Source organism: Ovis canadensis, chromosome 8 (genome assembly GCF_042477335.2).
Source record: "Ovis canadensis isolate MfBH-ARS-UI-01 breed Bighorn chromosome 8, ARS-UI_OviCan_v2, whole genome shotgun sequence".
NCBI lineage: Eukaryota > Metazoa > Chordata > Mammalia > Artiodactyla > Bovidae > Ovis > Ovis canadensis.
Window position 1 is genome coordinate 93853486 of NC_091252.1, and position 14521 is coordinate 93868006.

Consider the following 14521-nt stretch of genomic DNA (forward strand, 5'->3'; position numbering starts at 1 on the left):
CTGTCTCTGCTCTCTCCTTCTGTTTCCTAGTCAGGCTTAGGGGTGTACCACTCCTCTGAAGCCTTTCCTCGGAGTCCCCGGAGATTGCCAGCTTGCCGGATGGATCCCTTGCAGGTCTGTCCTCCGCCCCGTAGCATCACCCAGGGATTACACCTCCTTCCTGAAAGATGCTTCTCCTCCTGGTTCTATTCCTGCCTCACCACTGCTCCCCCAGTGCCTGGGCCAGCGCTTGCACAGCAGACGTCTAGCATCCTTGTTGAGTGATGGGGTTGACATGCAAAAAGGTGTTTTCTTTCCCCCTCTCTCTGGCTCCCTTCCTGCCCCTCACGTTGTGTTGTGCTCATTCGCTCAGTTGTGTCCAATTCTTTGTGGCCCCATGGACTGTAGCCGACCAGGCCTCTCTGTCCGTGGCATTTTCCAGGCAAGAATACTGCAGTGAGGTGCCATTTCCTCTTCCAGGGCATCTTCCCAACCCAGGGATCACACCCGCGTCTCCTGCATTGGCAGGTGGGTTCTTTATCACTGGTGCCACCTGGGAAGCCCCATGTTGTGTTAGACAATATATATGGATCTCCAGTGCAGGAGACCTGGGTTCGATCCCCTGGGTTGGGAAGATCCCCTGGAGGAGGAAATGGCAACCCACTCCAGTATTCTTGCCTGGAGAATCCCATGGACAGAGGAGCCTGGCGGGCTCCAGTCTGTGGATTCTTCTTAGCCACTAAACAACAATATGGCTTCTAAAGGTAGGTGTGTATGCATGCATGGGAACAGGGCTTTTCTGTGCAGGAGGAGACCCGCAGGCAGGGTTTGGTGGGACTGGGAGGGGCATTCAGGTGGAGTAAGGAAATACTTCTTTCTGAGTAATGATGATGGTGATGTTGAGAAGGGGAAATACCCCAGAACTGGCCTGGCTGGTCAGTTAGAGAAGAAACTAGAAAAGTAGCTGGGAGTGGAGCCTCCAGCGCCAGACCCAGGGGGCAGGGCGGTGGAACTAACATGTTAGTTACAGGAAGCAAACGGAAGGGTTTGTTGTAGGTGGAAGTGATGCATTAGGACGTGTTCGGTGTTCGGGGCGGAATCCCTGGGGAGGGGGTGGACATCTGTGGGCAGGCCATGAACTTGGCCTGAAGGGTCTACCTCTCCCCTGTGTCCAAAGAGAAGCACAGCTGTGTGGAAAAGGGGATGATTTACGCTCTTTCTTGTGCTCTGTGGGGTGGGATGGTCCTGCAGTCAGCCTGGTCCAGCCCTTGGTGCCCTCTCCTGGAGGTGTAAGAACTGCTGAGCAGGACTTCCGCCTGTGGATTCTTCTTAGCCACTAAACAACAATATGGCTTCTAAAGGTAGGTGTGTATGCATACATGGGAACAGGGCTTCTCTGTGTAGGAGGAGACCCGCACGCAGGCAGACCCGCCTGTGGCTCCATCAGAAGCATAGTCAGCCTTCTGTCAGCACTTTTTTAAAGGCCCAGATTCCTTCTTTTTAGGGAAAAAAAAAGATTTAACTCTCAAGGCCCAATGTCCAGCCCAATGCTCAAGCCCTCTTGTCCGGGGAGGACAGGCCTCCCTTCCTCGGTCTGGTCACACCAGCCTCTGCTGACTCTACTGCAAGGAGGGGAGTTTGTCCAGCTGTGGCTGCAAGAGACGGTCCATTGTCCTCTTTTCCCCTCTGGCTGGTGGTACAGGCGAGCACATTCTTGCAGGGAGGCAGTGCATCTGCTTAGGTAGCGTTTTTTTTCTTTTTTTAGTGTCCCCTGCCAACCACTCACCGCTGACCTTTTCGTGTGGCTTGGACTTTTTGGAGAGAAAGGTTGGGGATAGCACAGGAAAGTGTCCTAGCCGGGCTGACGTGTCTGCCTCGTTGGCTTTGTCTTGGTTCTCAAGCTTCTGTTTCAGACTGATGTTTTGATTTCCACTTTGCTTAGCAACCACCCGCCCCCCCCACCCCCACCCCCGCCCAGCAGCCTCCACCCGCCCCCCACCCGCCTGCCCGAGGAAGGCCATTGTCTTTCTGGAGCACTGCTTCAGCTCCCAACTGATAATTCTGGAAGGAACGGCCACAAGCCGGTCTGAGCTGAGCTCAGAATTAGCACATGAAGAAGACAGTGACCTGGATCTGAGTGATTCTGTCCTCTGGAGACCGTGAAATAGAAGAAGCTGGTATAATATCTGGCCCAGGGACACAGCCACAAGGGGTGCCTCAGTCTTGGGCCGTCTGCATGGTTAAATTGACCTACTTATTTTTCTGACCCGTGGGCTGGGCCTTGCTGGAATTTCCTTAAGGCGTGTGATTGTGGAAAATATTGTGAAAGAAAGAAGCACATGTGCTTCGGTTGATGACTGGTCCAGACAGCTCGCCTGCTGACCGGGAGCACGGCCTGCCTGGCCTGAGTTTTAAGGAGCAGAGCAGATTCTGGCCGCATTGCTGAGCTCTGTGGCTCCCAGGAGCCCTGCCCCAGCCCTGGGACGTCTGACGATAGAACCGTGTCCTGGGAACCAGCATCTTGGACTGGCTTCGCTCTGCTGGGGCAAGCGCTGTCCCCTGCAGGCGAGCCCTTGCCCTTCCAGTGCCCTTGGCCCACTGGACCCAGGGGTGGGATGGTGGTCCTCCAGGCTCCTCTTTGCCACATCCAGGCTGTCCTCCTTCCCTCCGCTGTAAAAGCAGTCAGCTAGGAATCTCATGTCCAGCGTCCACCAGGAGGTCTTTCTAGGTTCATCTAAGCATCCAAACTGTCAACAGCCCACTCTGTACCCAGGACAGGAACCAGAGCTCCTGGCGGGGCCACACGGAGTGTTCTTCTGTGGAGTCACTGTCACAGCAGCCCTGTCACCGGCGTGCATGCTGGGCGGGGGGTGGGGTGGGGCGCGGGAAGGGCGTGGATGACAGGGCGTCTTGCTGAGATGCCTCACCCCTGCTCCTGGTCACCCCAGAATGCAGTGTTGGTGGCTCAGCTTCCAGGCTCCCTTAAAGGACTGCTCCATTCAAGGAGTCTTCCTGGGCCCTCATCATTGTTTCTGTCAGCTGTGATTCCTGCTAGTCCAGGGTTTGCTGCCAGGTGGTCCGTTTTTGCCGTACTGTCGTCTAGTAACATGGATGGTATTTATCAGTTTACGGGACTGGGAGGCTAACCTAGGGTCAGATTCTCTTGCAGGCTCTGATGACCCTTTGTCCACGCACACCACGGAACCATATTGCCCTCTGTCCCTCCTTGAGATCGCCTGTTTCCTTGCTGGTTTTACCTTCTTTTCTGTCAGCCCAGCCGCTCCATCTGCGTCAGACGTTGCCCTTTTCATCTGCTACCTTCGTCTTTCCAGCTCATCCCTCAGTTCTCCAATTCCACCCACTTTGACCCCAGTGAGACTGCGATCCCGTGAACCTGCCACCCCTTTAAAATTTTTTTCCACATATATATATATTTTTTCCATTATGGTTTATCACAGGATATCAAATATAGTTCCCTCTGTGATATATAGTAGAAACTTGTGGTTGATTCTATATAATAGTTTGCATCTGCGAATCCCGAATCCCCAGTCCACCCCTCTCCCATCCTGTCTCCCTCTTGTTAACCGTAAGTCTGTTCTCTGTGTCTGAAGTCTGTTTCTCTTTTGTAGATTACTTCATTTGTGTCATATTTTATTTAAAAAATTTTTAAAATTTTATTTTTGGCTACACTGGGTGAAAGGAATGGCAAACCACTTCAGTCTTCTTGCCTCGAGAACCCCATGAACAGTATGAAAAGGCAAAAAGATATGACCCCGGAAAATGAGCCCCCCAGGTCAGTAGGTGTCCGATATGCTACTGGGGAAGAGCAGAGAAAGAGTGAAGAGGCTGGGCCAGAGCAGAAACGATGCTCAGCTGTAGGCGTGTGCAGCAGTGAAAGTAAAGCCTGATGCTGTAAAAAACAGTACCCATAGGAACCTGGAATGTTAGGGCCATGAATTGAGATAAATCAGATGTGTTCAAGCAGGAGGTAACAAGAGTGAACATCAACATTTTAGGAATCAGTGAACTAAAATGGATGGGAATAGGTGAATGTAATTCAGATGACCATTATATCTACTACTGTGGGCAAGAACCCCTTAGAAGAAGTAGAGTAGCGCTCATAGTCAACAAGAGTCCAAAATGCAGTACTTGGGAGCAATCTAAAAAATGCCAAAATGATCTCGGTTCCTTTCCAAGGCAAACCATTCAACATCACACTAATCCAAGTCTATGCCCCAACCACTAATGCTGAAGAAGCTGAAGCTGTATAATTCTGTGAAGACCTACAACTCCTTCTAAAACTAACACCAAAAAAAGATGCCCTTTTCATCCTAGGGGACTGGAATGCAAAAGTAGGAAGTCAAGAGATACCTGGAGTAATAGGCAAGTTTGGCCTTGGAGTACAGAATGAATCAGGGCAAAGGCTGACAGAGTTTTGCCAAGAGAACACGCTGGTCATAGCAAACATCCTCTTCCAAGAACACAAGAGACAACTCCACACACAGACATCACCAGATGGTCAATACTGAAATCAGATTGATTATATTCTTTGCAGTCAAAGATGGAAAACCTCTATACAGTCAGCAAAGACCTGGAGCTGCCTGTGGCTCAGATCATGAACTCTTTATTGCAAAATTCAGGCTTAAATTGAAGAAAGTGGGGAAAACTACTAGACTATTCAGGTATGACCTAAATCAAATCCTTATGATTATACAGTGGAAGTGACAAATAGATTTGAGGGATTAGATCTGGTAGACAGAGTGCCTGAAGAACTATGGACTGAGGTTCCTGACATTGTATAGGAGGCAGTGACCAAAACCATTCCCAAGAAAAAGAAATGCAAGAAGGTAAAGTGGTTATCTGAGGAGGTCTTACAAATAGCTGAGGAAAGAAGAGAAGCAAAAAGCATGGGAGAAAGGGAAAGACATACTCAATTGAATGTAGAGTTCCAGAGAATAGCAAGGAGAGATAAGAAGGCCTCTTAACTGAACAATGCAAAGAAATAGAGGAAAACAATAGAATGGGAAAGACTAGAGATCTCTTCAAGAAAATTGGAGATACCAAGATGGGCAAAATAAAGGACAGAAACGGTAAGGACCTAACAGAAGCAGAAGATATTAAGAAGTGGCAAGAATACATAGAACTATACAAAAAAGATCTTAGAAAGCATCACTACAAACAAAGCTAGTGGAGGGGGTGGAATTCCAGCTGAGTTATTTAAAATAATAAAAGATGATGCTGTTAAAAGTGCTGAACTCAATATGTCAGCAAATTTGGAAAACTTAGCAGTGGCCACGGGACTGGAAAAGGTCAGTTTTCATTCCAATCCCAAAGAAAGGCAATGCCAAAGAATGTTCAAACTACTTCACAATTGAGCTCATTTCACATGCTAGCAAGGTAATGCTCAAAATCCTTCAGGCTAGGCTTCAACAGTACATGAACCAAGAACTTCCAGATGTACAAGCTAGATTTAGAAAAGGCAGAGGAACCAGAGATCAAATTGCTAACATCTGCTGGGTCATAAAAAAAGGCAAGGGAATTCCAGAAAAACATCTACTTCTGCTTCATTGATTACACTAAAGCTTTTGACTCTGTGGATCACAACAAACTGTGGAAAGTTCTTAGAAGAGATGGGAATACCAGACCACCTGACCTGCCTCCTGAGAAAGCTGTATGCAGGTCAGGAAGCAACAGTCGGAACCGGACACAGAACAACGGGCTGGTTCCAAGTTGGGAAAGGAGTACGTCAAGGCTGTATATTGTCACCCTGCTTATTTAACTTCTACGCATAGCACACCATGTGAAATGTCGAGCTGGCTGAAGCACAAGCCATAATCAAGATTGTCAGGAGAAATATCAATAACCTCAGATGCAGATGATACCACCCTAATGACAGAAAGCAAAGAGGAACTAAAGAGCCTCTTGATAAAGAAGAAAGAGGAGAGTGAAAAAAACTGCCTTAAAACTCAGCATGCGAAAAACTAGGTCATGGCATCTGAACCAATCACTTCATGGCAAATAGACAGGAAAAAAAATGGAAACAGTGGTAGACTTTATTTTCTTGGGCTCCAAAATTGCTGTGGACAGTGACTGCAGCCATGAAATTCCAAGACACTTGCTCCTGGAAGAAAAGCTATGACAAACCTAGACAGCGTATTAAAAAGCAGAGACATCACTTTGCTGACAAAGGTCTGTATAGTCAAAGCTATGGTTTTTCCCATAGTCATGTACAGATGTGGGAGTTGAAGCCTAAAGAAGGCTAATCACCGAAAAACTTCAAATTGTGCTTTCAAATTGTGGTGTTGGAGAAGACTCTGGAGAGTCCCTTGTGACAGCAAGGGGATCAAAGTAGTCAATCCTAAAGGAAATCAACCCTGAATATTCACTGGAAAGACTGATGCTGGGGTTGAAGCTCCAATACTCTTGATGCAAAGAGCCGACTCTTTGGAAAAGACCCTGATGCTGGGAAAGATTGGGGGCAGTTGAGGATGAGGTGGTTGGATGGCATCACCAATTCAATGGACATGAGTTTGAGCAAACTCCCGGAGATAGTGAAGGTCAGGGAAGCCTGGCGTGCTGCAGTCCATCGGGTTGCAAAGAGTCAAACATGGCTGTCAACACAGGGTGAGCGCGGGCTTTTTCTAGTTGCGGCATGCGGGGACTTCTCTCTAGTTGTGGTGCATAGGCTTTTCACTGTGGTGGCTTCTCCTGTTGCGGAATATAGGCTCTCGGCAACGTGGGCTTCAGTAGCTGTGGCGCACAGGTTTTGTTGCCCCACAGCGTGTGAGATCTTCCTGGAGCAGGGATCAAACCAGTGTCCCTTGCATTTCGAGACGTATCCTTAACCACTGGACCATCAGGGAAGCCCAGGTATCACATTTTAGGTTTCCGATACAAGTGGTATCATATGGCCTTCGTCTTTCTCTGCCTGACTTCACTTCGTATGATAATCTCTAGATCCATCCGTGTTGCTGAAAATGGCAGTTTCCTTCTTATTTATGGCTGAGTAGTATTCTATTTGTGTATGTGTGTATGTATGTGTATCAGGTAAAGCTATCATTCTTTACCTGATGGCTCAGTGGTAAAGAAACTTCCTGCCAAAGCAGGAGATGCGAGTTTGATCCCTGAGTCAGGAAGATCCCCTGGAGAAGAAAATGGCAGCCCACTCTGGTATTCTTGCCTGGAAAATTCTATGGACAGAGGAGCCTGGCAGGCTACAATCCACGCAGTCACAAGAGTCAGACATAACGTAGCGACTGAAGAAATGAATGATGAATGAATATTTTCATTTATCCAAAATGTTTATCCATTCATCTCTTGCTGGACATTGTTGTTTCCATGTCTTGGCTATTGTGAACAGTGCTGCTGTGACATAGGGGTGCATGTATCTTTTTGAATTACAGTTCTGTCCGGATTTATGCCCGGGAGTGAGATTGCTGGGTTCTATGGCAACTCTTTTTAGCTTTTTAAGGAACCTCCATTCTGTTCTCCATAGTGGCTGCACCAACTTACATTCCCACCAGCAGGACTGGAGGTGAACCTGCCTCCTCTTCCAATGCCTTCCCCACCCGCTTCCTTACACACCCCTCCCCCTCCACCCCTGCCCCTCACTTGCAGGCCCTACTCCCCTGGGGAACCGCTGGGCAGGTCCTCCAGTCCTCGCCTGGACCTGCCTCCGTGTGGCTGGACGTCTCTGGAGCGGACCCACCGCCACGCTGGCAGTGGACCCCCGCTTTGGGGTCCCCAGGCCCAAGCGGGCCCTCCAGTTACACTCCTATGTCAGTTCACCCTCCCACCTCCCCCGACGGCCCTTCCGGCTGAAGCTCCGCGCGCACCTCCGCGGGGCTTTGAGCAGACGCCTTGCTTCTCAGTTCACCGAGAAAGGAGAAAGCCGGAGGCACCAGGAGAGCGTTTCCTCCTGCGGCCTGCGCCCCTCGCCACCCCACCGCCTCTGCCCCTGTGTCCTTCCGCTCTCCTGTCGCCTTAGACGGACTCTTTGTTCAGGCGGCCCCGCAGTCACAGGTCAGGGCCATGACCGCGTCCGGGGCACTATCAGCGGGTCCCTTCTCTCCCCTCCAGAAGCCTTTACCTCCCCCTGGATCAGTTCTGCCAGCGTGCAAACCGGTGTTAACTCCTCTTCTTAGGGAAACCTTTAGACCCCACTTGCCGCTCCCAGCCTCCCATTTCTACACACACATGCACACCCACACGTGCAAACACACGCTCGCACACACACCCACACCCACACACACAGATGAATTCCTCAAGGAACTGCTTCTACTCCCAGCCTCCATTTTTGCCTCGTCCTCACCATTCAGGATTCTGCCCCTCATCTTTACCGAAGCTGCTTTTCCCCTGGCTCACCTCTGTGTGTAACTCGAATGATGAGCGCTTAGTCCTGCTGGGTTGGGACTCAGGGCAGCATGGGACCTCCTCGCCGACCCATCTCTCCTCCTTGACACGCTCGCCCCTGGCTCCTGACTCCAGGCACTGCACCTTTCCCTTGTATCTTTTTGGCTTCTCCTCCGTCTCCCAGACCTTTAAGCACCTTGTCCACCTCCACGCTCTCCCAAGGCCATCTCCCCGAGTCTGTGATTTTAAGGAGCTTCTGTTGGCCAGGGGTGCCCAGTTTGTCTCTTCTGCCGATGTGCCCGTGTGACTGCAGCCGGCACAACTGCATCCCCAGACTCTTTACTGGGTGGTCTGACCCCATGACAGATGGCGGGTCAGTCTCCATGGACACCAGGGGTGATGGTCACACCATCCTGTCGGTTGTTCAGCATCATCCTTGAAACCTGTCCTTCGCTCACGTCCCATGTCCTGTCTGTCCACAAAGCCTTTTGCATTTGCCTTTGACGTATATGCAGGTATTTGATGATGTTAAGGAATTATGGTTACATTTTTAAAGATACGATCATGGTATTGTGGTATATTTTTAAAAGGAAGCCTCATCTGTTAGAGATTCTTACTGAAATATTTATAGATAGAACAGTATGAAGTCTGGAATTAGAATAATCTTGGGCAGTGGTTCTCAAGTGGAGGACTCATGAAAACAGATTTCTGGGTCTCAAGGACAGAGTTTCTGATTTAGTGGGGTTAGGATGGGGTTGTTTTTTTTTTAAACTCCTGTCACCGATTGTTGCTTATTGTCTGAGCCCACAAGATGAGACTGCTGTGAGGTGTCGGAGATGGGATGTGATAGCTTATAGTGAACAATGTTGGATTCGTGATCTCCGAAGAAGGTTTAGCTTTGGGACCAGGGACCAGGCTTGATCACCCAAGAGCTTTTGTGTAGCAGAGTTGTATTAAAGGGAAAAGGGGACAGAGAAAGCTTCTGACATAGACATCAGAAGGGCGATGCAGAGTGCCCCCCTGCTAGTTTTTAGCAAGCTGTTTTTCGTCTGTTAGAAAGCTATTAATCAGAAGAGAGACACCTCAAAGCTGAGGGAGTTTCACCAGGCCCCTCTCCCACAATATGCATTTTTGAGATAGGATGGCACGAGGTATGTCATCCCCCAGCCATAAAACAATTGATATGAATACTGGTTTGTTCAGCTATTATCAGCCCAAGGTTTGAGAAAAGAAAAAGTTAGTCTTAGGTGGAACCATTTTGAAGAAAGGCAAATTCCAAAGCAAATACTTACTGTCATTAACATAGCTTAAGAAAAACATTTCCATAAGAAAAACGCTTTGGGTAGCTCAAGGTTTGAGAAATGTGAAGTTCAGGTGGAACCAGGTGTCGTCATAGCAACACAGAATTTTGAGAGACACTTGCAGCCTGTTTCCTCCATTTGGAGACCCCTGGCCTTCCTGCCTGTTACCCCGTCAGATGGGAGATATGAATGAAGTAAGCTTGAGTGTGAATAGATACCAGTCAGAGCTGGTGGGCACGTAAAGTTATTACACTACTCTGCTTTTCTTTGGAAGTTTCAATAATAATAAGGTGTATCAGTGTGTGTGTGGTGTGTGTGTGTTCCCAGCACCTCCGGCCCCACCCCCTAACCCCGCTCCAAGCATCCTCTCTGCAGGATCATTGTAGCGCCTCCTAATTGGTCTCCTTGCCTTTCTCTTGCCCCTCCTGTATTCAGAGTGATCCTCAAAACCCCGCAGTGCCTCCCTCTGGCTCGGCGCGAAATCCCAAGTCTTGTTATGACCTAGACGGTGCTTCGCAGCGTGTCCCTGGCTCCATTCCCTCTGTCAGACTCGCTGACCTCACTGAGCCTGCATATTCCAGGAATGCTTCAGCCCCAGGACCTTTGCACATGCTCTTCTGGGCCCACGGTGCTCCCCGGCCCTCCACTAAGCCATCTCCCTCTTTTCCTTCATCTGCTTTCACAGATTGCCCCTGCAGTGAGACCTTGCCAAACCGCACTTATGTGAGAGTCCTCATTCCCCCGCTTCCCACCCCTCTTCCTTGTTTGCTTTTTCTTCTTAGCTCACATCACTGTATTGTGCTGCTGGTTGCGTCTGTCCCCTTCGGCAAGAAGCTTGTGTGGTTCCTGGCCCCGAGTGGACGCTGCCGCTCCACCACCTCTGTGACAGCCTTGTCGGGGCCGCTGCCCCTGGCTCCCACCTCCAGCGGGTTGGCCTCCACGGTTGTCACTCACCCATTCATGACACGTGTCCCTTCTTTGCCAAGGCCCCGCGCCTGCCTCGCTGCCTCTAGGGTGGATGGGTTTGGGTCTGTTCGGATCCCTGCTGGGTCCCTGTGCCTAGCCGGCCTTCAGATACACGCTCACTGGAACGAGTGGCTGAATCCCAGGGCAAGAGGTGGATGAGGACAAGGGTGGGTGAGTAAAGGGGAGGACTTCCTGGAAAGTTGTGGCTGATGGTTGGGGTTCGAGGGGCGGTGAGCAGGGGGAAGCAAAAACATTCTCACGTGGACGAACCCTCCGGAAATGCAACCAACAAAAGCGCGGAAGACAGGAAAATTCTATTTTTCAGACATTAAGTAAGGAAGGACAGAAGTTGCCAATGGGCAGACCAAATACAGTCTGCAGAGGTGTGTGCAGCCCACGCAGAGCTTAAAATAAACCTGGGTTGGTTGCCAAGACTGAGAAATCAGAAGTGTCCTATTTCTCTCAAAAAACTGGAAACTTGCTGGTACCCAGGCTGGTCTGACCTCCTGGGGGCAGTGGGCAGAAATGGACCATGTGTCCCCATTAGAAGGTGTGTATATCCTTGGGTCACCCACGGACCTCTTCCTGCAGCTTCGTTCCTTCATTACCTGCCTGAGGCTTTTGGTTTGTGATCTCCCTTTTAAGAGCAAAATGGATTTGTTCTTCCTTTGACACGAAGTGAGGAAATACGGTTATCTGGGGCAAGCGGTGGTGTCGGGCGGTTTTGCAACAGGTTGCCTGGGAGGCCAGGCCTCTGGGGGTCCTGGGGGCTCACTGAGGAGGCCCTGTCTCCCAGACGTGGGACGTGTCCTGCTTACACATCGCAGGGGTGGGAAGGAGCTTTGGAGGGGAAGGCCTGGAGAAAAGGAGAGATGCTTTGCAGAGAGTCTGGACTTTTAACAGGGCTGGCTCATGGAAGGAAAAGGTTACTGAATCTTACAGGTTCAGCTGTGTTCCCCAAAAGATACATGCAAGTCCTAACTTCCAATACTTCAGAATGGGACCATGTTTGGACATAGGGTCCTTCGTGTAATTAGGTTGAGATATGGTCATTCTGGAGTAGGGTGGGCCCCCAATCTGATGTGATGAGTTTCCTTGCAAGAGGAGAGAGGCCCAGAGCCACACAGAGAGAAGATGGCCACGTGATGAAGGAGGCAGGGGTTGGAGTGAAACAGCTGCAGGCCAAGGAAGGTCCAGATTGACGGCCACCACCAGCCAGGACGGGGAGGGGAGGACCCTCCCCAGAGCCTGCAGAGGATGGTGGCCGGCTGACACCTTGCTTCCAGACTTCCAGCCTCCAGACTCGAGAGCTGAGAAAGTTCCGATGTTTTAAGCCCCCCTGTTTTAAGCCCCCCTGTAAACTGTTTGTTTACAGTTCGTCTGTTTGTGATGGAGGAAAAGCATCTTCTCCCAAGCCTGGCACGTGCAGTCAGGTTGTGACCTTCCGTGAGGTGCCTTGTGTGAAAGCCAGGGATGATGGTGCTGATTCTGTATTAAGGAGTGGATCATTTACAGGATTCAGATGGGACAAGGTGGCCTGGTGGAGCTGTGCTTGTTTTTAAAATAGGGTGAGAAGCCTTTTTAAAATTTGTGTTTGTTTGATTTTCCCAGCGCAGGGGGACCGGCTGTGTGTGCTTTTCTTCGTGACCCAGCGGGGCAGGGGTCAGTTCTGTTCCCACAGCTTCTCCTGCGGTCCCGTTCCCACCTCGGAAGTGTGGATCTGACCAGGTTCCTTTGGCTGGCAGTTTCCCAGGGTTTTGTTTGTTTGGTTAGGACTGTTTGCAGAGGAACATAAAGGCACAAAGACCTCCTCGTTTTAGGGTCAACAGGGTGAGACCCAGATGATACCCTGGCTTCAGGGTTCTGTGCAGAGGCTTTGTAAAGCTTTGCAGGTTGAAATATGATTTTTGTGTGTGTGTCAGAATTAAGCTCTTGCATTGATCAATGTGTCCACTGCAGTGAGGACGGGAGCTGCCTGTCTACCTCTCTCTCTTTAGACCAGGAGACACCACGTGTGGCCCTGAACAGGCCTGCAGGGAGCAGTTCGCTTCCACCTGCGGGGATGGGATTTCACAGGCTTCACCTGTCCTAGAGTAGGGAGCAGGCCACTTCCAGGAGGGGTCAATAGGCACGCTGCACCAGGCTTGTCCCTGAACGGCAGACTCATCGTCACCTGGATGGAGGAGGCCTTCATCTCTTCAGGGAGCAGACCGGGGTGGGCAGGAAGGCTGCCTCGTCCTCCTCATTGTCATCATTGTTGGGACAAAGACCTGTGGGCTCCAGGAAGTGGGTCGTGCCCATCTGTGGGCCCCTCAGTGCCCCCATCCTGATGCCCACTTCCTGCAGTGGTTCCCACGTTTGGCAGAAGGGGCCTTGCACTTGTGGTTAAGCTAAGGGCCTTGGGATAGGAGATTGCTGGGGATGATCCAGGGGCCCAGTGTACTCACAATGGTCCTTAACAGATGGAAGAGGGAGGCGGGAGAGGGAGAGAGAGTGAGATGTGAAGGTGGAATTGGAGGGAAGCGATTACTAGTTTTGAAGAGAGAAGATGTAGACACGAGGGAGGGTGCAGTGAATTGGGAGGTTGGGACTGACTTATATACACTTGTTTAGTGGCTGCTTTGCGACCCCCACGGACTGTAGCCCGCCAGGCTCCTCAGTCCATGGGATTCTCCAGGCAAGAATACTGGAGTGGGTAGCTGTTCCCTTCTCCAGGGGATCTTCCCAACCCGGGTATTGAACCCGAGTCTCCTGCATTGGCAGGTGGATTCTTCACTGCTGAGCCACCAGGGAAGCCCCGGCTTTGGGTAATTACTTTTAGGTTACTCTGCTCCCTCCTCCCCCAGCAAAAAACCCTTATTAGAAAAAGTCATGTGAATTTTGGAGGAAAATATCATTTATTAAACTAGTTCTTAACCTTAGAGCTCCTTGAAGATTCTGATGAAGATTACGATCCCAGTGTATAAAAACATACATCAAAAAATTTGCATACAATTTTAGAGATTATAGGGCTTTCCCAGTAGCTCAGTTGGTAAAGAATCCGCCTACAATGCGGGAGACCTGGGTTGGGAAGATCCGCTGGAGAAGGGATAGGCTACCCACTCCAGTATTCTGGCCTAGAGAATTCCATGGACTGTATTCAATCCATGGGGTCACAAAGAGTCAGACACAACTGAGCGACTTTCACTTTCACTTTTTAGAGATACAGAGCCCCCAAAACCTATCTGTGAAGCTGTGGTGTCTGCCAGGCTTTTCCCTCTGTCTCCCCAGCTGGAGAGCCCTTGTATTGGATGAATCCAGTTGAGGCTGAGTTTTTGCTTCCATATCAAGTCGCCCTAATGGTATTTGCGGGGCCCTTATTTAAGGATTCGTCCATGTGTGTGTTTTATTCTATGCATTTAGAAACGTTCTGAGAAAAGGGTGCAAAGGCCTGGCCCCTGTAAGAGCCCGTGGCACCTCCAACGGTGTCTGTGCTATCACTGTCAAGGTTAAGGGCTCCCTACTTTTCCTGGTCCTTCCCTCTGCCAGTTTTTCTTCTGCTTCCCAGCAGGCTGGGTGTGTTGTCCTGGGTGTTTCTAGTAACTCTGAAGACCCTGGGGACCTCTGCTCATCAGCCTGCCTTGGGATTCACTGGCCCCAGACCTGGAGCACAAGGGTCACCCAGGCCTCCTGCTCAGCCCTTGTGTGTTAGCAGGTCCCCAGGGGGTGGGTGAGCACTTGCACGATGTGGCCTCTGGTGGACGATACTTAGGAAGGAAGGTCCTCCCCATCAGGGAGCGATGACTCAGTGCTGTTTCTGAGCACGTGGGCTGCAGTACCGAGGGACGGGGCTGGCCTGAGACACCTGCTCCCACCTCAAACCCAGCACCTCCGCGGACCAGGGACTCCCCTCCGCCTCTGCAGCCCTCCCAGGACGCTGCCGG

At 50.5% G+C, this 14521-nt stretch overlaps 1 protein-coding gene across 2 annotated transcripts in view; it reads left to right on the top strand.

The window, feature by feature from the left end:
* SYNJ2 (synaptojanin 2) overlaps positions 1-14521 on the top strand; it is a 102647-nt gene that overhangs the window by 20565 nt on the left and 67561 nt on the right. The window lies entirely within an intron of this gene.